At 53.0% G+C, this 27,634-nt stretch overlaps 1 protein-coding gene across 4 annotated transcripts in view; it reads left to right on the top strand.

Annotated features, from left to right (window-relative positions):
• Positions 1-27,634, top strand: part of TBL1X (transducin beta like 1 X-linked) — a 244,773-nt gene that overhangs the window by 85,309 nt on the left and 131,830 nt on the right. For all 4 annotated transcript variants that reach the window (XM_047764411.1, XM_047764412.1, XM_047764410.1 and 1 more), the window contains exon 2: positions 1,727-1,800. The gene's annotated coding sequence lies outside the window, so the exon portion shown is untranslated. The remainder of the gene's footprint in view (positions 1-1,726; positions 1,801-27,634) is intronic.

Consider the following 27,634-nt stretch of genomic DNA (forward strand, 5'->3'; position numbering starts at 1 on the left):
GAACTCCTGTATTTTTATTACAGGTTATTACAAGATACTGAATATGATTCCCACAGGCTGTACAGTAGGTCCTTGGTGTTTGTCTGTTTTATGTACAGTCGTGGGTATCTGCTAATCTTAAACTGCTGATTTACCCCTGCTCTACCTTCTTTGCCCTTTGCTAACTACAAGTTTGTTTTCTATGTTTGTGAGTCTGTTTCTGTTTGTAAATAAGTTCGTTTGTATCATTTTGTTAGCTTGCACACATCAGTGATGGCGTGTCATATTGTCTCTGACTTCACGTTGCATGATAATCTTGAGACCAATGGTTCCCAAAGGGTGAGTGTGCCTTCCAGGTGACACTGGGCACCGTGGGTCAGTTTTGGGTGTCACCGCTCGGCAGGATGGGGGTTGGTACCGGCATCTCGTGGGAAGAGTCGGCATGCTGTTCCGCGTGCTGCGGCGCACCCGGCCTCCCCAGGGCAGAGAGTGGTCTGATCAGGTGCCCCAGTGCCAAGAGTGAGGAACCCCACCGCGTGCAGACCCTGCCATCTGGGCCCAGAGCCTCAGCGGTCACAGATGGCCCGGACTTGGCTCCAACTGTGGCGTCTCCCACTTGCTCACACCTGGGTGTTTCAGTACGTGGGTAGCAGTCCGCTTGGAGAGCCAGCAGCGTTGCAGAGTAACACTCTGATTTCTCCTCCCCTCCGCCTTCCCGCGTCCCGGGCAGGGGCTCTGCCTTCCACTTGTTGCTCAAGCCCTGAACCTCGGGGTCGTCCTTGCTTCCTCCGTCTGACCCTGGAACGCCCCCCAGCCCACGTGGTCTCCGTCTCCTCTCCCGTCTTCCCCTGGCACCGGGCAAGCCCCCTGGGTGCCTCTGCTGGCCGAGAGCTTCTTCGGATTTTGTTGGAAGCACCCTAGGAGCCCCGCAGGGGTTTTAAAGAAGGATGGTCCGCTTGTCTTTCCTCGTTCAGTCTGGCGCTGGGTGAAGAAAGAACAAGAAGGGGTCAGACTCCTTCCCGAGGGCTGCAGGTCGTCTGTGCTCTGGGACCCGCTGTCCCTGGCTGCTGCGGCCGGCCGTCGTCCGGTCAGGGGCTCCCTCCTCGTGGAGCTCCAGCCCCTGGCGCTGACTCAGCTCCTTGTCCGGGGGTCCCGGCTCTGCCACTGCCGGGTGTGAAGGCATCGCTTCTCTTCAGAGGTCTCGCTGTGCATTTCCTTCCTCGCTTCTTGTCGCTTCCCTTACCGCGTGCCCCTCCTCACTGGGTGGGTGAGTGCCAGGGGACCGCAGACCTCGAGTGTCCCCGACGCCAGAGCAGCACTGGGCAGCGTGTCCACGTTCCCCAGGGCTGGACGTGTTCATCTCAGTAAAACGGGCTGAGTTGTGCTGAGTCTGGAAAGCGCTGTGTGTGCACTACTCGCGTTTCGGGATGGTGGACGCTAGTCAGGTGAGCCCCGGGTAGCTGCTTCAGGGACTGAATTCCCTGTGATGTCACCGTACCGGGTTCAGAGGTCGTGAGAGGGTTTGGAGGTCGTGAGAGTTCTGAACAGATGCGCGGGGCCGTCTCATTGGGCGCGTTGCCCAGAGACGGGAGCCCGAAATTCACCGACCGTGGTTTTCCGCCTTCCGAGGCCATCCTTATCTCAGCTTCGTAGACGTCTCCGTGCTTCTGGAACCCTGCAGGTTGTATGGGAGATGTTTTCGTTGACCTTTTTTTGGCCTCACTTTGGGTCTTTTTTGCATTGACAGGTAACTGAAGACAGAAAACAGGCCTCAAGAGGAGCGCTCGAAGGAGGCAGGGATTTGCCTGCATTTGGCTCTGAGTAAGTGAAATTGTAAAATGCATTTCTTCTAACGTAATGAGCCTCCTGTCAGCCTCTCTGTAGTTTCTGGCCTTAAACATGCCCTGTTACTGTACTGGCTCTAGGAACTGGAACCAGTGCCTTCTCGAGGCTTCTTGTAAAGGAGTTATTTGCTAACCAGAAGTTTCATAACCAACTCCTTTCCTATTTAGCGTCTGGAGATGAGAAATTTTCGGAAGGGGCCGTGGCCGTGGTCATTCGGGTGTGTGTGGAGTTCTTCTGTGGCTCAGCAGGTGAAGGACCTGGCATTGTCATTGCAGCAGTTTGGGTCAGTGCTGTGACAAGGGTTCAGTTCTCGGCCTGGGAACGTCTGCATGTGGAGGGTGTGGCCCAAAACAAAGAAAAGGAAGTGTGTAAGCTTTCCCGAGAAGCACTGTTTCTGCTGTTGTTACCATGTACGTGTCAGGTGCTTTTCCTCCGCCGGCTGATGCATAAGCAGCAGAGGCTTTTGACTCTGGTCTGTTCCAGGCTCCGTGCGCGTCTTGTATGTGCCTCTGGGCATGTGTTTGGGAAACGGCAGCAGCTATGTCCCTGCCTGGGGAGCAGTCAGAATTTTCCATGAGAACCTTGTTGGGCCTGTGCTCCAGGCCCCAGGGAGGGGTCTCCCTATTTTCTGAGCCCCCCCAGGGGCTGTGGGCAGGAGAGAACCCAGACTCACCTAGAGCAGGGCCACCTGGAGCCCCCACTTGGCTGTTGTGTTTCAGCCCGTTTCCAGCGAGGCCCGGGTCTCACCCGGGTCAGGACCACCCTCTTGAGGGCCCCTTGTGAAAATCACGCGTCCCTCGGATGCCCGTTCTGCGCTGTTCCTGCACGAAGATGTGGGGGGGGGGTCTTGGTGGGGGGGTAAGCACGACAGGTGCGCCAGGGCCTTGGTGTGGAAGGGGGTCCCATGGACGGTGCCGAATGCGAGGAAGCCTGAGCGGCAGAAGCTGAGACAGGAGGAAGCCGCCTCCTCTTTACAGGGAGGCCTGGGCTGGCTTTGGCGGCGCAGGGGTGAAGAAATGCCTTATAGGCCAGGGCCTATGGGCTGAGGCGAGGAGGCAGGAACAAGAGAGCTTTTCTTTTTTAGGGGGGAGTTGCTAAGTTAGCCTGTTGGAATGCAGGGCAGTTATGTGGGCTGAGGGGGCCCAAGAGGCATAAGGAAAAGGCGAGGCCTCTGAACTTGACGCTGCCTACCCAGCGGCCATAGGAGGCTGCGTCTGATGCTCTTAGCCTGGGAGCCGCCGTGTGCATCTTCCTGGACACACCTCAGGGCTGCTCTCCCCGCCGGAACAGAAAGCGCCCCAACGGGGACTCTGAGAACCAGCCCCCCACCGTTGGGGAAAGAGGGGTGAATTACAGCAGAATACTTAGATGACACCTGCCGTGTGACAGTTTGCTAACAGCTTTCTGGAGCCGTACGTCGCCCACAGATCACCCGTTTGAAGTGCGCAGTTCGGGGGTCTTCAGTGCATTCACAGAGTGCCGCTGCCGCTGCCGTTGTTACAGCCGATTTGAAAGCGTTTCATCGGTCCCCAGAGGCTCTCACCCCGTTACAGTCGCTGCCCAGTCCCACCTCCCAGCCTCTGCCCACCCCCAACCTCCCTTGGGTATCTACGCGTGTGCTCCTTTCGGGGGGGGGGGGTCCTTGTCGGTGGAATCATACACTGTGTGTTCTTGGGGATGGGCGTGTTGTACCCAGTGTCCCATTTCTTTTTTTTTTTTTTTTTTGGTCTTTTTGCCTTTTCTAGGGCTGCTCCCGTGGAATATGGAGGTCCCCAGGCTAGGGATGGAATCAGAGCTATAGCCGCCAGCCTACACCACAGCCACAGCAACGTGGGATCCAAGCCACATCTGCGACCTACACCATAGCTCACGACTACGCCGGATCCTTAACGCACTGAGCAAGGCCAGGGATCGAACCTGCAGCCTCATGGTTGCTAGTCGGGTTTGTTAACCACTGAGCCATGACAGGAACTCCTGTCCCATTTTTAAGGTTCATCCATGTCATAACGTGTGTTGGTCCTTCCTTCTTTTTTATTGCCAAATACTATTCCACTGAATGACAAAAAATTTTTTTTGTGGCATTTTAAATTGAAGCTTGTCTTATTTGGATTGAATGTTAATCCATGCTGCCTTTCTTTCTTCCTTCCTTCTTTCTCCCTTCCTTCCTTTTTTTTTTCTCTTCTTACAGCCGAACCTGCAGCATATGGAAGTTCCCAGGCTAGGGGTCGAATCAAAGCTGTATCTGCAACCTACACCACAGCTCACAACAACGCCGGATTCTTAACCCACTGAGCGAGGCCAGGAATGAAACCTGCCTCCTTGTGGCTCCTAGTCGGGTTCTTAACCCGCTGAGCCACAACGGGAACTCCACCATGCTGTGTTTCAGTAAGAGTAGTACGCATTCTGTGTGTGTGGCTGCCGTTCACCAGACACTGTTACTTTTGAAGGCTCTGTTTTGAAATGTTAGAGTCGCAGGAAGTGGCACACAGGGTGCGGGGCGTTCCAAGGCACCCCTCCTCTGCCTTCCCCAGTGGGCACATCTTATGTGAAGATACTGCCTTATCAAAAGGAGGAAATTGATGCTGGCCTTGCTGGCACAGATGCCGACCCTATCTTGGATTTTAGCAGTTTTTATCTGTGTGCGTGTGGACAGTGGATGAAGTACAGTCACGTGTAGATTCAAGCATCCACCACAGTCATGTGACGCAGAACTGTTCCCTCAGCACAGGGGACACTCCTTATGCATCCTCTGTACCGTCACCCTCTCCCCTCCTGGCAACCACAGGCTTCTAGAACCATCTCTCTATTGTGTCCTTTCAAGAACCACCCATCAGTGGACTCCTGCAGCATATGGTCACCCACCTGCAGCCCCCGCCCTCCCCAGGTACTGTGTATCAGCAGCTCCAGCCTCTTAAACGCTGACTAGTGGTCCACGGTTGGGGGACCGCTTTTTATTTACCTGACACTCACCGGGGGGGGAGCGGGGCGTTTGGGAGTTTTCCAGGTCGGGGCTGTTCCGGTAGAGCTGCCGTGACGAGCATCCACGCACGGGTTTTTATGTGAGCCAGACACTGTTTTCCATTCTCACTCTTCCGTCAGGCCGTCGGGTGGGGGCGGGGGTCATTGACTTTGTCGCTTCTGTTGTCCAGATGAGGGCGCTGTGGCGCAAGCGCCCCGGGCGCCGGGCAGCAATGCATGGCGGGAGCCCGCCTCCCCCCCCCCCCCCCCCCCCCCCCCCCCGCACGCGAGTGGGCAGCCTGGGACGTTCTCCGCATCCCGTAGCTGGCTGGAGCCACAGAAACTGCAGAGGTGGCCTGGGGCCCCTTCCTGCTCCAGGACCCTGCTCAGAAGAGAGTTCTAGCCGAGCGGATGTAGAGACTGAGCTCCCCCCTGTCGAAGAGGAGGAGCAGCAAGGGCAGGGCTGGGCTGCCAGCGGTGCCCCTGCGGGTGGGGTCCTGCCGCGTGAGGAGCCACGCCCACACCCCCTGCTGCGCGGCCTCCTCTCCGAAGGGTGCCGCGTGGGACGGAGGAGAGACAGGGAGGCAGCCTTCTGTCGCACCTGCAGCTGGGGCCCGGGAGAGCCCTGGAGGGGTTGTTAGCTCATAATCGAAGCTCCGTGGAGCGCACACCCAGAACCGCCTGGCTTCTTCCTGCAGCCACTGCCCGTGCTTGCATCCCCAGGAGCCGCCCTCACAGGCCGTGGGCTTCGGTCACGACTGGGTCCATCCAGCAGCCAGAGGCCGAGCTCCCCATGTTCTTGCCCTTTTGTCCTGTTGCCATCAGTGCACGGACGGAGGAGTGAGAGGAGACCCTCCTGCTTGCATCCCCCGCACTCTGACGCTTCTGGGAAGCTGGTGGGATCCTGTACGATGTGCGATGGGAACTTAGTCCCTGCTTCACGACCTTGTCCGAGCACGTTGTGGAGTCACGGCATGTTCCTGCGCTTCCTCCAGCCCTTCCCCCACCCCGTTCCTTACTCATAGCCTGGCCGGGATTGAGAACCCCGGAATGCACTGCCTGCGCCCCTGCTGCAGGGGGTGGGTGTGTGTTGGGGGTGCTGCTTCTAGGTGCCTGCCTCCTGCCTTCTCCTTTATCTCTGACGGCTGTACTTTAGGGGCGGAGGGGTCCTGGTAACTGGAGTGGGTGGCCAGTTCTCCCCAGTTCCTTTCTGTTCATAAAATCCGAGGGCGGTACAGATGACCAAGCAGCGGGATTCAGCAGGAGCCGAGCCTCTGAGAGAAGTGGTTCCCCGGAGCCAACACAGGTCCCCGTTAGAATGAATGAGAACAGGACACTGTAACAAGGTCTTTTTAGAGCCGCATCCGCAGCACACGGAGGTTCCCAGGCTAGGGGGTCGAATCAGAGACGTAGCTGCCACAGCAGTGCGGGATCCAAGCCACGTCTGTGGCCTACATCACAGCTCATGGCAACGCCGGCTCCCTCACCCACTGAGGGAGGCCAGGGATTGAACCCATGTCTTCATGGATGCTAGTTGGGTTTGTTAACCACTGAGCCACAACAGGAACTCCAAAAGGGCGTCTTTTGCAGACCTCATCCGACCGTGTTGAAGACCAGCCCGGGTGTGGGGGTTGGTCATATCCTAAGTTAGTACACGTGGTGGCCTGTGGCAGGCAGGTGTTGGGGTAGAGTGAGGTGTTGCCCATTTGTCTTAGCAAAAGCCACAAAGTGTCCCGGGGCCCTGGAACCGTAGCTGGCTGGTTGGTTTAAAGACGCGAGCCCGGGGAGATAACCCCGCAGAGCCGTGACGTGTTGTGTGGTCTCAGCTGATGAAAAATCCTTGAGGAGGTGCCGTCTGGTGGCGGGATCCCCCTTCCTTCCTCCTGCCAACCTGCGCTTCAGACTTTCCCAGAGTTCTCCTCTTTCAGACAGCGTTTGTCTTCTTGAATAACCCCGAACGCGGAGACGCCCCCTCCCCGCAGCTTGTACGGAAACCTTTTCCCGGGGAAGCTCTTCCTCCCCCCCTCCCAACCCGTGCTGCTGGTCGTCGGCAGCCGTGATGTCCAGGCTGGTGGACTGAAAGTGTAGTGAGTTTCTTCACGAAGGAATTCGGCCCACATGGACGTTCAGTTCTGATTCATTAAACTCAAGGATAAACTCTTGAACTTGGCTCTGGCATCTCCCTGTCAAGGGACCTGAAAATGATGAGCGGTTTCTTCTTTGGCTAGTTCCTGCTCTTATACCAAATCAAGGTGTGTTGTTTTTCTAAAGTGTTTCTTTTTGACTTTTCTTTGTAAATGTGGGCGAAAGATCTCTTTCCCAAAGATCTCTTTCTGGGTTTAAAGACTGGTTCTCAACTGGGGGCAGTTTTTACCCCCAGGGGACACTTGACAAAATCTAAAGACATGTCAGCTTGTCACTTTTGGGATGTGTGTGATGCTGGCTCTAGAGATGCTGCTGGACATCCCGCAGTGGACAGGACAGCCTCCCCTACCCCCCACACACCGAAGAGTTACCTGGCCCCAAATGCCAGTAGTCTGCGGTTGGCTGGTTTGGGACTTGGCCCCACACTTTCCATGTCTCGAACCGGCCCTCCACCTCTCTCACGGTAGTTTAGAGACATTGGCACTGACTCTGAAGCACCAGGGTAAGGAGTCTGGATCTTCCTACTACGATGCCCCCAAGGCCCAACATGAGGACACACTTAGCAAAGAATATACCTTGGAGTTCCCTGGTGGCCCAGTGGGTTAAGTCATCACTGCTGTGACTCAAGTCACTGCTGTGACTCAAGTCACTGCTGTGGCTCAGGTTCAATCCCTGGCCTGGGAACTTCCGTACCATAGGCACAAGCAAAAAAAAAAAAAAAAAAAAGCCTAGGCGTTCCATAGTGCAGCAGAAACAAATCCGACTAGGAACCATGAGGTTGCAGATTCAATCACTGGCCTCGCTCAGTGGGTTAAGGATCCAGTATTGCCATGAGCTGTGGTGTAGGTTCCAGACGCGGCTCAGATCTGGCGTGGCTAAGGCACAGGCAGGCAACTGTAGCTCCGATTTGACCCCTAGCCTGGGAACCTCCATATGCAGCAGGTGTGGCCTTAAAAAGCAAAAAAAAAAAACTAAATTATGTTCTCCTTTCTACTTATTATATATATATATATACACACACACACATATATACATAGCTGCACCTACGGCAAAGAGATATATTTTTGACAGTATAATGGTCTGTGTAAATTCACAGCCATCAATTCACTTCAATTTTATTTACGATACACTCTACTGAAAAAGGAGAATAGTGTACATAATTTGGGTTTTTTTGGTCAATAGAAATTCTGGGTTTTATTACTCGGAATAATTATGGAATTTACGGTAACGAGACATGCATACCACGACCTCGTTGGTCTTTGAAAATGTGCAGCTCACGGTCATTAAGCGCCGTCACGTTGCTGTGCTGCACCACCACCCTCCGTGTGCAAAACTTTGTCCAGCTTCTCAAACTAACATTCTGCACCCCCCCTCCCAGCCCCTGGCGCCCCCGGTTCCACTTTCTCACCATGTGACTTTTTGAAGGACCTCATATGAGTGGAATCAGGTAGCATTTGTCCTTTCGAGCCAGGTTTATTTCACCCAGAATAATGTCTTCGGTTCCGTGGTGGTGTTGCATGTGTCAGGGGCGGTTTCCTTTTTTTGTGGCTGAGTAATAATACTCCATGTGCACATAGTTTGCTCATCCCTTCCCCCAATGATGGATAATTGAGTGGTTTACCAAGAAATATTTTAACGTTGGATCCCTTTTCGTCTGGCGTGTGACTGCTGTTTAGACTAGCAAGTGATTCCTGGTGGCGAGTGGGGAAATTATCCTGTACCCACACAGAAAGCTCCGGAATCTTCCTCGTACACGTCGAGTGCCATTCACAGAATTCTCTGCTGACTTGGGCCCTGTCTTCCGAGATGGGCTTGTGTGTTCATCTCACCTGCCTTGTTCCCTTCAGCTTCCAGAGGAGTGAGCACTAGCCGAAACGCTCTGAAGGGGAGCAGAGGTGTTGAGAATGCGCCCCGTGCTGGCCCGGGTCCTGCCTTGTTGTCTTCCTCCTCCTTAGGTCTGGAGCACAGTGGATGACCGTCCCCACTGTCCCTGAAGATGTGTCCCTCCTCCCACCTCCCGAGACTGGACTTCTCTGCCAAAGTGTAAAACTCTGGCTCTGTGTGTATAAACTTTTGAGAGACACGGTGCAATCAACCTGATGGCGTCTTCACGGGAAAGCGTTCTTGATTATTCTGCAGGGTGTCTGTACCTTAAGTATCAGCTGCAGAAATCAGGGCTCTCTGCTGGGATCTGCTTCTGTCCTGGCACGGCGTTGCGGGACTGAATCCTAAAGCAAGTGCCGTGGACTCCCAGGGGTGTCTTTCCAGCTCTGATGAGTTCCTAACTTTATTTACACAGGACCGTCGGAATGAGTTTCTCTGACATTTGTGATGCGAGATAGGAGAACAGAATTGATATCGTGTTTAGGGAAGGAGCTGAGATTCAAGCAGGTACGGTTTTGCTAGGGGTGCCGCACAAACATTTGGTGCATCTTTGGCCTGGGATGGGCAACGTAAGGGCCGACTTGGAGCTTGAAGTAGGTGCCTTGAAATATGGGGAAATGTGTTACAAATGTATGTTATCTGTAGCAGATCACCTTCCTCAGCAAAATGCTCTGGTGGCATTTTTACTGTCTTTTGAAACATACAGTACCTTTCGCTTTTCCGAACTGACTAAATGAGGCTCTGTCCTCTGCTTTTTATTTTGTAAACCTAAAGAAAAGCTTCATTTGCAAGGCAGATCCTCACAGCAGGAAGATTCTTCCTTGTTTATACCCTAGGCTGCATTTCGTCTTCATTTTATGCTGCCGATTCATTTTAAGGATGATTTGCGCTTTAACGTACAGTTTCTTTGTTCAATTAATTACGTGATTGGTTTCTTTCCGTCTTTCGTCCACAGACCTTTTTCTTTGGCGGCACTGCATGTAGCAGGGATAAGAGGCTGCCTGTTTCCTGACCTTGAATGTTTTCTCACTCCCTTTAAAGACGTTTTTCCTGTGTGACCACAGAGCGTTTGGCTCACAAAATGTACGTTCCTCTGAAACACCAAACTTAGGCGGCCCGTGATTTCGGCGGGGTCTTTTCACAGGGTTGATTGGCTTCCACAGAATATTGTCGTTTTGCTCTCTGGGGCTGCTCGTCTCTGTCAGCGGATGGAGGTAGAATATTCATTTCGTATGAAACTCAGCCAGGCAGGGAGCAGATGGACTCGTGGCTCTCGAAACCTCTCCGCTCTGCCGCTGCGGTGAGCTGTTGGCCCATGAAGAAGGGAGTCCTGGGCCCCGGCCGGCAGGGGCGGGCGTGACCTGATGTGCCATGAAGTCCCTCAGGGCTGGGTTTCTTGGGACCTGCCAGCTCTGGCCCGGTCCCGGGGCTCGGAGTCCCAGCGCCCGGCTCCCCCCGGGGGAGGGCAGAGCGGCTCCACCCTCCCCAAGGGACTTTGGGGGCCCAGGGGCCAGAGCAGGTCCTCGGGAGGTGGAGGGCTGTTTCGCCCCAGGCTCTGTGTCGGCCAGGCCGAGCGCAGGTCCCCTGTGAGGGGACCAGCGATGGAAACGGCCCGCCTTGGAGGCCCTGCTGAGGAGGAAGAGGGCACTGCCCGGAAGACTCCCCGGGAGGATGGGGCGGGGGCAGTAGGAGGCAGGGACCACCAGCCTCCTGGGATCCGTCTTGGCTGAGCGGTGCCTGCGCCGCCGAGAAGCTCCCTGAGCCGGCGCACGTAGGGGCCAAGGAGGACGACTGGGCAGAGACAACCTGGGAAGGAACCCCATTCCCATAAAACCGGAGGCTGCGGAGCCGCATGGCAGGCGCTTCTCCTGGGCTCCCGCACCGGCTGCACTCCGCCCGGCGCCCCTTCCCAGTGAAGTCTCTTTCTTTGTCAGCACGAGTGTCTCCTGGGACAGTTCAGTTATGAGTGTCACACGAGAGCCTGCATTCAGGCCCTGGAAGGGGTGCCCCTTCCTGCAGCAACTCCCTCAAGAGGGCAGATGGAGTGGGGCGTCCTGAGCCGTGCAGGGGCTTTGGCCGTGGCGGCTGAATTCACGCATTTTAGAATCACTTTTTCTTTTTTTTTTTTTTTTTGCCATTTCTTGGGCCGATCCCTCGGCATCTGGAGTTTCCCAGGCTAGGGGGCGAATTGGAGCTGTAGCCTCCGGCCTACGCCAGAGACACAGCAACTCGGGATCCGAGCCGTGTCTGTGACCCACACCACAGCTCACGGCAATGCTGGATCCTTAACCCACTGAGCAAGGGCAGGGACCGAACCTGCAACCTCATGGTTCCTAGTCGGATTCATTAACCACTGAGCCACAACGGGAACTCCTAGAATCACTTTTGTGTGTGCGTGTGTGTGCGCGCGCACGTGGGCATGCACTTTTTAGGGCCGCACCAATGGCATATGGAGGGTCCCAGGCTAGGGGTCAAATCAGAGCTGCTGCTGCCAGCCTACACCACAGCCACAGCAACACAGGATCTGAACTGAGTCTGCAGTCTACACCGCAGCTCATGGCGACACAGATCCTTAACTCAGCAAGGCCAGGGATCAAACCTACGTCCTCATGGATGCTAGTCGGATTCATAACCCCCTGAGCCACAACGGGAACTCGCTAGAATCCCTTTTTTGACTTGAGCTGATGGTCACAGTGCACCAATAATTGTGCCTGATGCAAAGACACAAGAAGAAGGTCTGCTTGGTGACTTGCCTCTGGAGCCTTGGCCGGGACGAACGTCGAGCCCCCACGTGTCTGCTCGGCACCCGCCAGGAGGAAGTGTGTTCCTTGTCGAAAGTGCAGAAACAATTTTGAAAATGTTGGCTTCTGTGGATACTGCAGAAGCGACTCTCAAAGTGCCCCCAGCCCACCTCTCTTCCTGAGTGGCAACATCCCGTGCTGGGCCCTGGCCGGCCGGACCCTGTCTCAGAGCAGGAAGGAGCTGTGTTTGGTGCATTTTGTAATTCGGACCCCAGCCTGGGTGGACTGTCACTGCCTTAGCCACGCCGTCTTCTCCAGGAGCTCTCTTGGGGTATAATTCACATACTGCCGAATTCGCTCCTTTCAAGGGTGGGATCTGATGGGGTTTCGGGGAGTCACAGCGCCGGACAGCCGTCACCACGGTCTGACTTGAGAGTGTTTTCAGTCGCCCCGGAAAAGCCCCCCTACCCGTGGCGGTCCCTTCCCGTTTCCCCTCCCCCTCCTCAGCCCCAGTCCTCTTTCTGTCCTTTGGCTTTGCCTTTTGGGGACATTTCCTGTGAATGGACTTGCAGGACGTGTGGCCTTTGGCGGCTTGCTCTCAGGCTGCAGAATCTTTTCGAGGTGCATGCTCGTCGTGGCCTGTGTCAGCGTGTCCTTCCTTGTACGGCCAAGTGATACTGTTTCACGGGGCAGACAGACCCTGCCTTGTCCATCCCGTCGTCAGTGGATGGACACGGGTTGACTCCACTGTTTGACCACGTGAAGCGTGCTTCATGCTTCTCTGCACATTTCCTGTGTTGGGTTTTCTGTGGATACATGTGAAGTCAGGATCAAAATGACCCAGGGAGCTGTTTGCCATCGAAATAATCAAGGGAGGGGTTGTTCTTTTATTGTTTTCTATTTTGGGTGTCCCAAGGCATACGGAGTTATGGAGTCCCCAGGCCAGGGATCAGATCCAAGGCACAGTTGCCACATACACCGCAGCTGCAGCAATGCCTGATCCTTTAACCCACTGCACCGGGCTGGGCTTTTTTTTTTTTTTTTTTTTTTACTCAAATGAATTTATCACCTCTGTAGTTGTACAATGATCATCACAATCCAATTTTACAGGATTGGATTTCCAAGTACATCCCCCCCACTCCCTAAACTGTCTCCTCCAGAGACCATAAGATTTTCAAAGTCTGTGAGTCAGCATCTGTTCTGCAAAGAAGTTCAGTCTCCTTTTTTCAGATTCCACATGTCAGTGATAGCATTTGATGTTGGTGTCTCATTGTCTGGCTGACTTCCCTTAGCGTGATAATTTCTAGGTCCATCCATGTTGCTAAAAATGCCGGGATTTCATTCCTTCTAATGGCTGAGTAATATTCCATTGTGTATATGGACCACATCTTGATCCACTCCTCTGTCAATGGACATTTAGATTGTTTCCATGTCTTGGCTGTTGCAAATAGTGCTGCGATGAACATCGGAGTACACGTGTCTTTGCAACTTATGGATTTCTCTGGATAGATTACCAGGAGTGGGATTGCTGGATCAAATGGCAGTTCTATTTTTAGTTTTCTGAGGCATCTCCATACTGTTTTCCACAGTGGTTGCACCAATTTACAATCCCACCAACAGTGTAATACGGTTTGTTTTTCTCCACACCCTCTCTAGCACTTTATTGTTTGTAGACGTTTTGATGATGGTGTAAGTTGGTACCTGGCTGGTGTAAGGTGGTACCTCCTAGTGCTTTTGATTTGCATCTCTCTAATACTGAGTGACACTGAACATCTTCTCATGTGTTTCTTGGCCATCTGTGTGTCTTCTTTAGAGAACTGTCTGTTGAGATCTTCTGCCCATTTTTGGATGGAGTTGTTTATTTGCTTGTTTTTGGTATGGAGTTGTAGGAGGTGTTTATAAATTTTGGAGATTAATCTCTTGTCAGCCGATTCACTTGCAAAGATGTTCTCCCATCCTGTGGGTTGTCTTTTCGTTTTGTTTAGGGTTTCCTTTGCTGTGCAGAAACTTTGACGTTTGATTAGGTCCCACTTGTTTATTTTTGTTTTTATTGTCAATACTCTAAGAGGTGGATCTGAGAAGATGTTGCTGTTGTTTATGTCAGAGAGTGTTTGGCCTGTGTTTTCCTCTAAGAGTTTGATAGTATCTGGTCTTATATCTAGGTCTTTCATCCATTTCGAGTTTATTTTTGTGTGTGGTGTTGGGGAGTGTTCTAATTTCATTCTTTTCCATGTGGCTGTCCAGTTTTACCAGCACCACTTACTGAACTGACTGTCCTTTCTCCATTGTGTCTTCTTGCCTCCTTTGTCATAGATTTGTTGGCTGTAAGTGTGTGGGTTGAATTCTGGGCTTTCTGTCCTGTTCCACTGATCTATATTTCTGTCTTTGTGCCAGTACCATATGGTTTTGATGACTGTTGCTTTGTAGAATAGTCTGAAGTCCGGGAGCCTGATTCCTCCAGCTCCATTTTTCTTTTTCAGGATGTCTTTGGCTATTCTGGGTCTTTTGTGCTTCCACACAAACTTTAACATATTTTGTTTGAGTTCTGTGAAAAATGTCCTTGGTAATTTGATAGGGATTGCATTGAATCTGTAGACTGCCTTGGGTAGTATAGTCATTTTGATAATATTGACTCTTCCAGTCCACGAGCATGGTCCGTCTTTCCCTCTGTTTGTGTCATCTTTGATTTCTTTCATCAGTGGCTTATAGTTTTCAGAGAACAGGTTTTTGGTCTCTTAAGGTAGGTTTACTCCTAGGTATTTCATTCTTCTGGATGTGATGGTAAACGGGACTGCTTCCCTAACTTCTCTTTCTGCTCTTTCATTGTTAGTGTATAGAAATGCCATCAATTTCTGTGTATTCATTTTGTATCCTGCGACTTTGCCAAATTCGTGGATGAGCTCTAACAGTTTTCTGGTAGAGTCTTTAGGGTTCTCTAGGTATAGTGTCATGTCATCTGCGAATAGGGATAGTTTTACATCTTCCTTTCCAATTTGGGTTCCTTCTATTTCTTTTACTTCTCTGATTGCTGTGGCTAGGACTTCCAGAACGATATTGAAGAGTAGTGGCGAGAGCAGACGTCCTTGTCTTGTTCCTGATCTCAGCGGGAATTCTTTCAGCTTTTCACCTTTGAGAATGATGGTCGCTGTGGGTTTGTAACATATGGCCTTTATCATGTTGAGGTGGGTTCCTGTTATGCCCACTTTCTGAAGGGTTTTTATCAGGAATGGGTGTTGGATTTTGTCAAAGGCTTTTTCCTTGTCTATTGAGAGGATCATATGGTTTTTATTCTTCAGTTTGTGAATGTGGTGTATCACACTGATGGATTTGCGGATATTGAAGAACCCTTGCATCCCTGGGATAAATCCCACTGGATCATGATGTACAACCGTTTTAATGGATTGTTGGATGCGGTTTGCTAGTATTTTGTTGAGGATTTTTGCATCGATGTTCATCAGTGAAATTGGCCTGTAGTTTTCATTTTTGTGGAGTCTTTGTCTGGTTTTGGTATCAGGGTGATGGTAGCCTCATAGAATGAGTTTGGGAGTATCCCTTCCTCTGCAATTTTTTGCAATAGTTTCAGAAGGAGAGGTGTTAGCTCTTCTCTAAATGTTTGATAGAATTCGCCTGTGAAGCCATCTGGTCCTGGACTTTTGTTTGCTGGAAGTGTTTTAATCACAGTTTCAATTTCAGTTCTTGCGATGGGTCCATTCATCTTTTCTATTCCATCTTGGTTTAGTCTTGGAAGATTGTACTTTTCTCGGGCTGGACATTGAACCTGTGTCCTGGTGCTGCAGAGATGTCACCAGTCCTTATGCGCCATCGAGGGAACTCCAAAGGGAGGTTTATAAGATGAAAATGTTTATTTTTTTAAGGTTTTTAAGATAAGTATACTTCCAAATGTGTTTGGATCTTTTTAGCACCCCACTCCAAGGGTAGCACAGTAGGGCTATTTCATGTTCAGAAGGTACCGTGTCCTCCCCTGGATTGGGGACCAGGATGCATGAATGTGCTGTCCCCAGGGGTCAGACCGTGGCCCTGGGCCTCCACATTGGGGCAGATTCCAGGCCTATTAAAGGCGGGTGATCTCGGAACAGGTTTGTAGGTGGACCCAGTCAATTCCAGGAGCACGGAACGGGGACCAGGCCGGTCGGCAAAGATTGGATTCCATGATGAGATGAAGCAGGTTGTCTAAATGGGTCCACACATCTTATTCGGATGAATAACTGAAGTAGCTTCAACCATTTTCCTTTCCCACAAATCTGTAAGTTCTGGCAAGCTAGGTATTTTCTAGGTTTATACATTTTTTATTTGCTGCATGAAAATTTGGGGAAAAAAAATACCTTCTCTCTCAACTTCTTGTTTGTAAAAAATACAGTTCTCCAAATTACAAGCTTGTCCAAGATCCAGGGGTCAGTTTGTAGAAATTCCAGTTCTTTAAATGTTTTGTTTGTTTGTCTTTTGACTTTTCAGGGCCACGCCCATAGCACATGGAGGTTCCCAGGCTAGGGGTCAAATCGGAACTGTAGCCACCCCAGCCTACACCAGAACCACAGCAACTTGGGATCCGAACCGCATCTGTGACCTGCACCACAACTCACAGCAACACCAGATCCTTAACACAGTAAGCGAGGCCAGGGATCAAACCCACATCCTCATGGATACTAGTCGGGTTCGTTAACTGCTGAGCCACAACAGGAAGTCCAGTTCTTTAAATCTTTTTGAAAAATAACCACCACCTTTTTTTTTTTTTTTTTTCGGTTGTGCCCTCAGCATGCAGAAGTTCCTGTGACCTGGGCCACAGCAGGGACAGCACTGGATCCTTAACCCCCTATGCCACCAGGGAGCTCCTAAAAACCACATTTTAAAAAATGAGTTGTTGGGAGGTCCCACCGTGGCGCAGTGGGTCAGGAGTCTGACTGCAGCAGCTCAGGTCGATACGGTGGTGTAGGCGCCTTTCCTGGCCTGGTGCAGTGGAATACAGGATCTGATGTTACCGTGGGTGCCGCATAGGTTGCAGTTGTGGCTCGGGTTCTACCCCTGACCTGGGAACTTCCATGTGGTTTGGGTGCGGCCATTGAAAAAAAAAAAGAGGAATTACTGTCCTTTCCCCAAAGTTAGACCCTCCGGTGTGCGTGGTGTTACTTTGCCTCCTGGTCATTCCTCTTCCAGGAGCACACGTGGCGCTTGGACAGTAGGGAACGCGCGAACCGCCCAGAGCGGCATCCCACGGTACAGCTTCCCATGAAGGTGTCACTGTCCCCCATCCATGCCGTCCAGAGGAGCAGCAGCTGGGCGAGCACGTGTGGTTCTTGAGCACTTGGAATGTGGCCAGCGTGACTGAGGGCCTGAAATTCAAATTTGATTTGATTTTCGTTTGTTTAAAGGGCCACACGCGGCCCGTGGCTACCCTTCTTAGAGCAGGTGGATCAGGGCCTTATTTGATGGGTGCTTTCAGGGAGGCCCTTAGTGGTGCCCTCCATCCGACGACAGACGCGTTTGTAGAAAAGCTGCTAGCCTGGGCCTTCATTTGCATGAATATCTGAAGACCTGTGTGGCACCTGACCCCTCGAGAACCAGGGTTCTCTGAGGAGGTGACCTGGCACTCACTGCCCCCGCCCCTCCCCAGACATCCGCAAGGTCTGGAGGCATTTGGGTTTGTCACCACTGGGGGTGGGGGGTTACCGGCAGGTGGCGGGTGCAGACCAAAGATGCTCTCAGCATCCTAAGGTGCACAGGATGCCCCGAAGGAGAATGGTCTGGCCCCACCTGTTACCAGGGAATGATCTGGTAACACGTGGGGCCGGGGAGGAAGCCTGCTGCAGGGTCATGAGGCTGGTGCGGTCTTTCCCTGAGGTATAGACGGCGGCGGCCCTGCCTCACACACGAAGAGGTGGACCGCACTCACGGGGTGCAGCTGGGGCAGGTGTGCGGGCCGGAGGTGCCAAGGCTAAGGCAGTGAGCCAGGCGTCCGCCTTCCATGTGGCTCGTCCCCTAAGGGTCAGCCCAGGAAGGTGCTGTGGTCAGGAGGCAGGCCAATCGTTTCCTTGTTAAATGAGAGAAGCCAGAGCTCCCCCGCTCTGCATTCCTCTCTCTCTAACCGAATCCAGAGAAACCTGCACCCTGACTCTGTTCACCGGCATAACGGGAGATGGCCAGAGTGCCTGAGTGTGTCCCCGTCACTACCTACCCCTCTGGGGAAGCCCCGGGAAAGGGCCTTTTTTTGCAAGCCCGCCTTGGCACCCTTGGGTCAAAATAGAAACGAGCCACTGAATGACCCCAAGGGAATGTCCACGTCCCGTTAAGGGCCGTGACAAAATTCTTAGGCGAGTTTCCTGGGTACAGGAAGCCTCCCCACTACATCCCCAGTTGAAGGAGGTCCCCTGCCGCCCAGCACCCCAGTCCTCCTCCCAAAGCGGATGCCACATCAGGAGGTGGCCCTGGCATTGAGAACCGTGGGCTGTCGTTAGTCCCACGCACAGGTTTGGGTGTCGCGGCCGAGCCAGGCTGGAGGAGGCAGAGCGGAGCCCCAGGAGAGGCCGGGGCTGAAGAGCGCTCTGTTGACGCCGCGCGGGTGGAGCGAGATGCCGCCGTCAAACAAGCGGCGTCCTGTGCTCCCGCGCAAACGGGTCGCCCTGGCAGGATGCAGGGGCGGCTTTGGCAGCGAGGCCGCTCCTGGCATCGTGGAATTGAATTGAATGTTTCTTTTAAGGACACTGAGAATTGTTGCAGCCTCTTTCCCTCTGTCCTCCGAAGGAACCTCAGACAGCTAGCCAAACAGATAATGTTGATTAAAAAAAGACCGAAAGAAATCGTGATGCTTCTCTTCCATGAAAATCATTTTTATCCTCTTTGCAAAAACCATAGACTTAAGTCAGACAGATGTATCAGCAACTTAATAAGACAGTTATCCTAGGAGTTAAATTGAAATCATTCACAAAAATAAGCTCTCTGGCAAACTTAAAACCCCAGGGGGATTTTGGATCTTATTTCATGTAAAATTCCTTGAAGCAAAGACTAGCAGGCATTCTGTTACGGTTCCAGGCAGTTTATTGTGTTTTTTTCCCCCCCTAAATATTTGTGGATGTGTGAATTACTGTGTGTGCCAACCACAGGAAGTCAAACCACAGAGAGAGGGAGGGAGGGAGGTGTCGGAGAAATTCCTTTTCGGCAGAGATTTGAAGCGTCTTGTTATATAACAGGATCCGTCTCCACTGCAGCGTGATGCAAGAAGCTGCAACAGAACTGAAACACGGGACTTGTGTGTCCCCTGTCCCTGCAGTGGGGAGCCCTCCCAGGCGTCGTTTGCAGGCCCTGGTGGTCTTCGGTTTGGTGTGCTGGGGCTTTAGGACCCCTGCCTGCGGGGCGGCGAAGGCACAGCTCCTGGGGTTCGAGTTGGACTGCTTTCAGCGACCGGCCTTGACATTTCTTAGGTCCGCTTCCTGATACAGTTGGACAGAAGGTTTAGAGAAGGGTTAGAGCGCCTCTCTAGATCCCGCTGAGAGCTGTGCAGGGACTGTTTGTTCTCAAGGGGGCGGGGGGCAGGGAGGGTGCTGGGGTGTGCGACGCTGAGAGGTGGTTGTCCCTCCCTTGCCACCCGCAGGGGGCCCCCTGCCTTGGGGAGTCCAGATCCAGCGGGTGCGATGTCAGGGCCCAAGCCTCCACTCCCGGGGCACCTTCTTTGTTTTCTCTGGCTCCCCCGGAGCCACGTACTGACGTGGAAGAGCAGTGGGCAGCGTGGGCACACGTGCTGGTTTTCCTGGTTTTGACCCCCCACCTCCTCTGAGCAGGCAGCAAAAGCCGTGTGTCACTGGATTTTGACTGCCTCTCAGCCCCCTGACTGGCACACAGGGTTTAACTGGAGCAGGGGGAGGTGAGGGCAGGGGAGGGAATCTTTGAAGGAGGTTCATGAGAGTGCGCTCCTGTCATTGCTGCGATGGTTCTTGTCCCTGTTGGAAAACTTACTGCACATCCATCTGAAGCCCTTAGACCTTATCGCTTGTCCATCCAGCGTCCCTAGAAATGACAGAGTGGAGATTGTGAGGATCCCGTTCGTGGATGCTCTCGTGTTGTTCAGAAACCGGTTTTTTCACCTTCCGCAAAGGCCGTCTGAGCACGTCGGTGAGAGTCACACGCTGGCCCGCGGCGGTCTTTTCTCGGGCTCTCCGTGTTGAGGTTGGATTCCACCTTTCTAGCCCACCGGGAGCGTCAGGAGTTCCCCCTTTGCCTCAGAACCTTCCAGGCGCTGGGCTCCAGGAAGAGCTTTCCAGGATTCTCGTTCTCACTGAAGGGGGATTTGTCCCCCAGGTGATGCCCAACCGTGTCTGCAGGTGGTTTGGGGGGTCCCAGGTGGGGAGGCGCCTCCCCCCCCGCCTCCGCCGCCTCTCCTGGGGAGAGAGCCACGGGTGCTGCTCGACACCGAATCATGCACAGGACACCCCCCCCCCCGCAGGTGTCACTGGTGCCGAAGCTGAGAAACCCCATCCTGGAGGCCCTTCCACCTTCTCAGTACCGCAGCAAGGGCCCTCTGTCCCGAGATGTGTCCTGGGAGAGGGCCCGGTCCCCCCCTGCCAGCTGTGCAGGTCTCGGGCTTCTGCGAGGACGCTGGGCAAGTCCGAGGCCTGTTTCTCACTGCTCCTGAGGCCTGCTGGCTCCGGCTGGCTCCCTGGTTTCGTTTCTCTGCTGCGCAGCTTCGGTGATGCCGGAGCGCCGTGTCCTGGAGGCGGGATGGTGGGACTCAGCCCTGCCTTCGCTCAGGAGATGAGTCAGGAAGCCTCAGCATCTTCTCCAGACGCCAGTCACCGAGTCCCAGAGCGTCATCGGGGCTGGAGGCCGCGTAGCAGAGCACTTGGGCTTCGCTGCACAGGTGACACGTTGTGATCGTTCCCAGCCCCTGGAGCCTCATCCTTAGTGATGGCTGCACAAGGGCAAGGTCGCGTTTAAAAGTTCCCACAGTAGCTTTCAGTGTGACCGCTGGTCAAACGGTCCTTTCCTTGGCCTCCCCTGCGTGGCCTGAACGAGGTCTATAAGCTGAACCTTCGTTGATGACAGGTCGCCTTGGAACCCACCTCCCACAGGGGCACCTTAGGCAAGGGTCGCGTTTTTCACACCTTGATTCCGTTCCTTCCCGCTGAGTGACGGCTGCAGGGGTGGCGCATTATCCAAACGCCTGTGTGTCCTTCCCGCGTGTGGCTTGAGTCATCTGCTCAAGATGATACCGAGTGAGGTTCGTGAACGGAAGGTTTACTTCGAGAACCTCGGGGGGATGGTTGCTGGGACTGCTGGCTGTTCGCCCGTTTGCCGTGGCCGCGTTCGTGAACGTGGATAGGGATGGTTTTGCTCCTGCTTCTGTTTCCAAAGGGGCGGTGAGAAAAGTTGAGTGTTAAAGTCGATCGCATTGTTTAAAGGTTGGGACGCATGTTGGTCTGTCGTCTAGAAGCTTGTCTGCCAACTCCTGACACACGTGCTCTTAGCTTGTTAACATGGAAATTGTCCAGCATGCTCACGAGGGGGGTAGCATTTTCCCGTGTATTCCCGTGTCCCCCTCGCCCTGCGTCAGCCCCCATCCGCGTGTCGTGAGCTTGTCTCCTGTGCACCTTCACTGTTTTTTCCTCTTCAGTAGAGGCAGCTGCATCCGGAGCATATCTCAGACATCACGTTGCTTCAACCAGAAGCATTTCAGGATGTGTGTCTAACCTGGGAGGATTTTTAAAAACGCATCTACCAAGACACCATCGTCATCCTGGGTGGCTTTCCTCTGGCCACGCTAACAAATTACCCCAAACTGCGGGGGACGGGGGGGTCTTAAAACAGCTGAAATGGATTTTCTCACAGATCAGGAGTTCAAACTCAAGGTATTGAAAGGCTGGCTCCTGGCAGAAGCTCTGAGGGAGAATCCGCTGGTGCTTCTCTCCTAGTCTCTGGCGGCCGCGGGAATCCCTTGGCTTGCGGCCGCATCCATGCAGTCTCTGCCTCCCTCTTCACGCTGGCCTTCTTCTTCCAGATGTCTCTGTCTCCGGACCCCTCCTTTCTCTGACAGAGACACCAGGCATGGGATTTAGGGCCCACCCTAAGCTAGCATGACCTCATCTCTCCCCCTCTCTCTTTTTATTTTTACTTTTTGCTTTTTAGGGCCACATCTGCGGCGTGCAGAAGTTCCCAGCTAGGGGCTGAATCAGAGCTGTAGCTGCCGGCCTACACCACAGCCACAGCCACATGGGATCCAAGCTGTGTCTGCGACCTGCACCACAGCTCGCAGCAACACTCCCTTAACCCCCTGAGGGAGGCCGGCGATCAGCCCATGTCCTCATGGATACTAGTCGGGTTCGTAACCCGTGAGCCACCATGGGAACTCTCTGACCTTGTGTTCATTTGATTTCCTCTGCAGAGACCTGATTGTCACATAGGGTCACATTCGTAATACCAGGAGTTGCAGCTTCAACGTATGTTTTCAGGGGACACAGTTCACCACACCTGGTGTCTGCTTCACTCCCCTGAGCCCACCGTGCTGGGTGCTGAACTCACCAGCTGCCAGAAAGCTTTGCCGGGAGGTGCCGGGTTCATTGTAGAGTTGGTGACCTTTGATTGAGAGGTGTCTTGATGCAGGCCCGTCGGAGGGAGGGAGTCCACTGGCTCAGGGTCACACCTCTGGTGAGCCGTGGGCCAGGGAAGCCGGTCTGGCTCCAGACCTGAGGCCACGGGCCGTGGTTTACAGGGCAGGTTCCTACGAAGTGTTTGCTTGAACTTCTGGACCATAAACTGTATATTGGATGATCTTTGTATTTCCGTAGGACTGTACATCCACTCTTGTATATTTAAGAAGGGAATTCCTGTTGCGGCTGAGCAGCTTGAGAACCCAACAGAGTGTCTGTGAGGATCCGGGTTGGATGGATCCCTGGCCTTGCTCCGTGGCGTAAAGATTTGGGGTTGCCACAAGCTGCAGGTCGGGCCCACTGTTGCCGTGGGCTGCGGTGTAGGCTGGCAGCTGCAGCTCCAATTTGACCCCTAGCCTGGGAATTTAATATGCTGCAAGCGCAGCCCTAAAAAGGAAGGGGAAAAAAAAAACGGTGCTTTGAAACTACATTATTTTTAATTAGGGCTATACGTATTGTAAAACTTCACATAACTGTATCTTGAGTGTGCTTCTTTAAGTATGCTAAATTAAGCCTTAGTTATTGGTATACTACCCACCATGCTCGTCTGAAGGGGTCTTTCCATAGGGTTGACCCCCATGGCAATTGGAAACGAATGCTTGCAGGTAGATGAGTCTCCTGGGTTTGTGCTCCGAGGTGTCCGTGATGGGTCTTGAATGCTGTTTGCTTGTGACTTTACATCCTGTGGATGTCTTACTACAATAACGGGTCCTAACTCATTTTTTAAAAAACGACTTGGCTTTACTTTTTTAAAGCAGTGTTTGATGTGCAGAAATCATTCTCTCCCCCCCCCCCCTTTTTTTTTTCTTTTTAGGGCTGCACCTGTGGCATATGGAAGTTCCCAGGCTAGAGGTTGAGTTGGAACTGCAGCTGCCAGCCTATGCCGCAGCCACAGCCACGCCAGATCTGAGCTGAGTCTCCAACCTACACCACAGCTTGTAGCAAGGCCGGATCCTTAGCCTACTGAGAGGGGCAGGGATTAAACCTGCGTCCTCCTGGATGCTTGTTGGATGGACTTCATGACTGCTGAGACACAATGGGAACGTTCAGTCATTCTTCTTTTTAATGGAAGTGTTTACTGGCAATAAACTTGGCCATGAACTAACTTACTTACATTTGCAGTAGCGTTTTAGAATGGATCTAAGTGAATGTTTGTTTATATTCGGGATAAAAATTACCCAGAATTAAGTGCTGATTTGGAACATGCGTTGGCTGGATTACTGGCAAGATGCCTCATGGACCAAAGCCTTACACTCAGGATGTGTTGTTGGGATTGGCTTTCTGGCTGCTCTGAGCTGCCTGGACTCCTGCTCACACAGAGATAATTCCTTGACATTTGAAGTCTTGTTAAACTCTTCATCAATGACGAAACTCAGGAGCTCTTTTTAAAAACTGCATTTTTTCAAGATGTCCTCTTGCGAGTTTTCCTTCTGAGAAGGACACCCGTGGAGCTTGCCATTTAAACGGGACATCACGAGCCAAATGTTCACTGTTGTGCTCACAGCATTTGAGAATCATGACATTTCAGCGCGAGCTCCGCGTCTCCCCCAAGGCGTTCACTGCCTCCGAGCAGCCGAGAGTGGTGGGTTCCGGGGAAGAAGCCCAGCGCAGACCCCCGCCCGAGCCAGGTTGCTGCGGGCAGCCTCACCAGGAATCAGGCAGTGTGACCTTATTCCTGAAGAGGACACAGCGTCACTTCCGTGGAGTCCCTGCCCCCAACACACAACTGACGTCTCCTCAAGCGAAGCCTTGAGCAAATGCATACCGAGGGGCGCTGCGCACAGTTAACTGCTCTCCTCGTCCAGAGAGCCTGCCTCTGAGTGACAAGGGCAGCTGTCATAGAACCGCCGACGACGCGGTGGAGAGCGGGTCTGGACGGGATTCTGGGCAGAAAAAGGACCCGTGCGTGTGCCTCGTTGCTTGATTGTGTTGTGCCCGCGTCGATTTCTTGGTTTTGATCTTTGCTGTGTTTATTTAAGATGTTAATGTAACAGGAAGCTAGCGAGGGCTTATGGGAACTCTTTGCCGTCTGTGCAACTTTTTGTGAGTCTAATCTTATTTTAAAATAAAAGGGTTGGCGTTCCCTTCGCATCTCAGTGGTTAATGAGCCCGACTAGGATCCCTGGCCACACTCAGTGGGTAAAGGATCCAGCATTGCCGTGACCTGTGGTGTAGGTTGCAAATGCGGCTCGGATCTGGCGTGGCTGTGCTGTAGGTGTAGACCAGCAGCTGTAGCTCTGATTCGACCCCTCGCCTGGCAACTTCCATTTGCTGCAGGTGCAGCCTTAAAAAGCAATAAAATAAAAGGGTTTTTTTTAGGAATTATTTTACATGTAGTTTTATAAGCTTAACTAATGTTTTGGTTGACATGGCCATAACGTTTTGTAGTTATGCTTCTCTGTAAAGAACGTGCGTCACCATGTATTTCTGTGCAACAATTCACCTGAGACCTTAGTTTGGACAAAATGTCGTGGAGGTAGGGCTCATTTGGCCTTGAAATTCTGAATGTTTTACAAGGTTTTTTAGGAAGTTCATTTTGTAGTGTTTCACTCCTTGGAAGAAAATGCACTCATGTTCAAAACACCGCATCTTTTAAATGCATTTGAATTTTTTAAGGTGGGCTTTTTTTTTTTTTTTCTCCACTCTTTTGTTTTGCTTTTCATGACCCGGGCTCTCCAGGGGTGGCGTGAATTCAGGGTTTGAATCACTGGTGCATATCATGCTGTGTGATCTGTGTGTAGTCTTGTCCTTAGTCTCCCTGGAAGGGGCTGTCCTTCCCACTCTCAGCCGTGTTGAAGGAAACCAGCAAGGGGACCGGGCTGCTTGAGTCTTTTTTTTTTTTTTTTTTGTCTTTTTAGGGCCTCACTCTCAGCATATGGAGGGTCTCAGGCTAGGGGTCAAATTGGAGCTACAGCTGCTGGCTTACATCAGCCACAGCAACGCCAGAATCAAGCCTCGTCTGCAACGCACACCACAGCTCACGGCAACGTCGGATCCTGAACCCACTGAGCAAGGCCAGGGATCAAACCCACGTCCTCATAGATACTAGCTGAGCTCATAACCTGCTGAGAGCCACGATGGGAACTCCTTTTGAGCCTTTTTTTTTTTTTTGGTCTTTTTAGGGCTGCACTCGAGGCATATGGAAGTTCCCAGACAAGGCGTCTAATTGGAGCTGTACCTGCCTGCCTACACCACAGCCACAGCCACGCCAGATCCGAGCCACGTCTGTGACCTACACCACAGCTCACAGCAATGCCGGATCCTTGACCTGCTGAGTGAGGCCAGGGATCGAACATTATGGTTCCTATTTGTTTCCACTGTGCCATGATGGAAACTCCTTTTTTTCTCGGCTGTTGGAGTCTTGGCTGGAGCACTCCACAGGGCAGAGCGTGCCCGTGGGGCCTGTGCCTCCCTCAGAGACTCGGGGCTACCCTGTGGTGATGGGGCGTGTGTGGCTTGTGGGGAGAGCAGCGATGGAGCAGGTGGGTCGGGCCCAGGAGCAGCCCGCAGGGGAGACCTGGTATAGATCCCAGGGCATGGAGCTGGTCCAGCCTTTCCTGAGCTCTGCCATCCCAGGGGGGACCCTACTACTGGGGACTTCGCTTCACTCCACGTGCAGCAAAAGCTCCAAGTTTTAAGCCTCAGCTTTGCGCTCTGTCAGAAAACATCTTCCCCTCGTGAGGACTAAGCTCCATCCTCCATGGGGAGCACTGAGCCTGGCCCTTGGCCGGTACCGGGCTGATTCCACGACCTTATCCTTTGTCATCATTTGGGAGCAGGAGATCTCACTGAACTGCCCCAGCGCTGCCTTTCTTCTCTCTGATGCCAGCTCACTGCTCTCCCCCGTCCCTGCTGATTTCAGCTGCCTCTCACCATTGATATATCTCAGCACGAAATCCTTGTCATTAAAACGTAGGGATTCATTCAAGGATGAGGAAGCGACTGTTTGTCGTCCTCAGGGCATGAGGCGGGGCAGGGCCGCCAGGCGTCCTGCAGGGTGCCCGCCCCTCTGCTGGGCAGGGGGACGCCTGCGCCACCTCCCACCGGGTGCAGACAGCTGCAGGGGGCTGTCCCTGCTTTCTGCTGGTCGGGGAGGTGACGTCTGAGCCAGCACACCCGTGGGGAAGCGGTTTGGGGAGTCCAGAGGAAGGTGTTCTTCCAGAGGGGGCCTAGCATGACCTAGGGCACCTCTGGGAGACGGGGTTTTTGGTGCAGCTGGGACCCCGGAAAGGCTGGGATAGGGGCTGAGTGGGGCCCGGCCTTGGACTCCACCAGCTTGTTTTTTCATGAGGAAAACAGCTCCTTGGTCACGTGAAGCAGAGCTTGGATTTTGCGTGGGTAATAACACCCTTTTGAATACGGATGTAAAACTAAATTTTCCATGGGGCAAATGCATTTTTTTTTTCTTTCTCTCTTTGGGGTGGGGGGCCATGCGGACGTTCCCAGGCCAGGGAACGCGTGTCGCAGTTTTGACCTGCACCACAGCTGTGGCAGTGCAGGATCCTTAACCCCCTGGGCCGCACGGGAACTTCCCAAATGGGTTTCTGAATTGCTCATTCCATAAACATCTTGATGGTGTCTTGCCTCTTCGTGTCACTTTTTCTCTCCTTGCTGACTCTGTTCCTGCTTCCACATCTGCGTTCTTTTTTTTTGTCTTTTTTTTTTTTAGGGCTGCACCTGTACCCCATGGAGGTTCCAGGGCTAGGGGTCCAATCGGAGCTACAGCCGCCGGCCTGCACCACAGCCACCGCCAGAGACCCTCGGGATACGAGCTGCACCTGCGACCGACACCTCCGCTCACGGCACCGTACTGAGCGAGGCCGGGGATGGAGTCCGACCTCATGGGTGCTGGTCGGGTGTGTGAGGGGCCGCTGAGCCGCAGCAGGAGCTGCAGCTGTGCGTCCTGCTTCATAACCTTGGCCCCCGTGACACTGATCATGACCCACTGCGCCGCATCCTCGTCCTTCCCTGCTTCTTCCCACGTGTCCATTCCGGTCCCTGCCAAGGGCTTGACCTTTCTGCCCAGCGCCTCAGACCCTTTCTGGCGGCTTCTACCCAGCCGTCCGAGCTCCTGGGCTGTCCCTGTGGCTTCTGGAACCTGGGATGTCTCACCCTGGGGCGGTTATTTCTCTAGCAGACCCCAGAGACTACCAGGTAATTAGGAAAATGTTCACGTTTCTAGTCTTACTTTGTTTTTGTTGTGGTAAAATATACGCAACATAATAGCATTTGACCTGTTCAGAAACGTCTAATCGGTGATACGAAATTCAGGCATCATGTTGTGCAACCCCCATCGATACCCACAACTTTTTTTTGTCCCCCCACATAGTTCTGAACCCAGGAGACAATATCCCCCCCCCCCATGTCCCTCCTCCCAGCCCCTAGTAAGCACTGTTCTGCGTCTTCGTCTCTCAGTTTGACTCTTCTCAG

The sequence above is a fragment of the Phacochoerus africanus genome, chromosome X (assembly GCF_016906955.1).
Source record: "Phacochoerus africanus isolate WHEZ1 chromosome X, ROS_Pafr_v1, whole genome shotgun sequence".
NCBI lineage: Eukaryota > Metazoa > Chordata > Mammalia > Artiodactyla > Suidae > Phacochoerus > Phacochoerus africanus.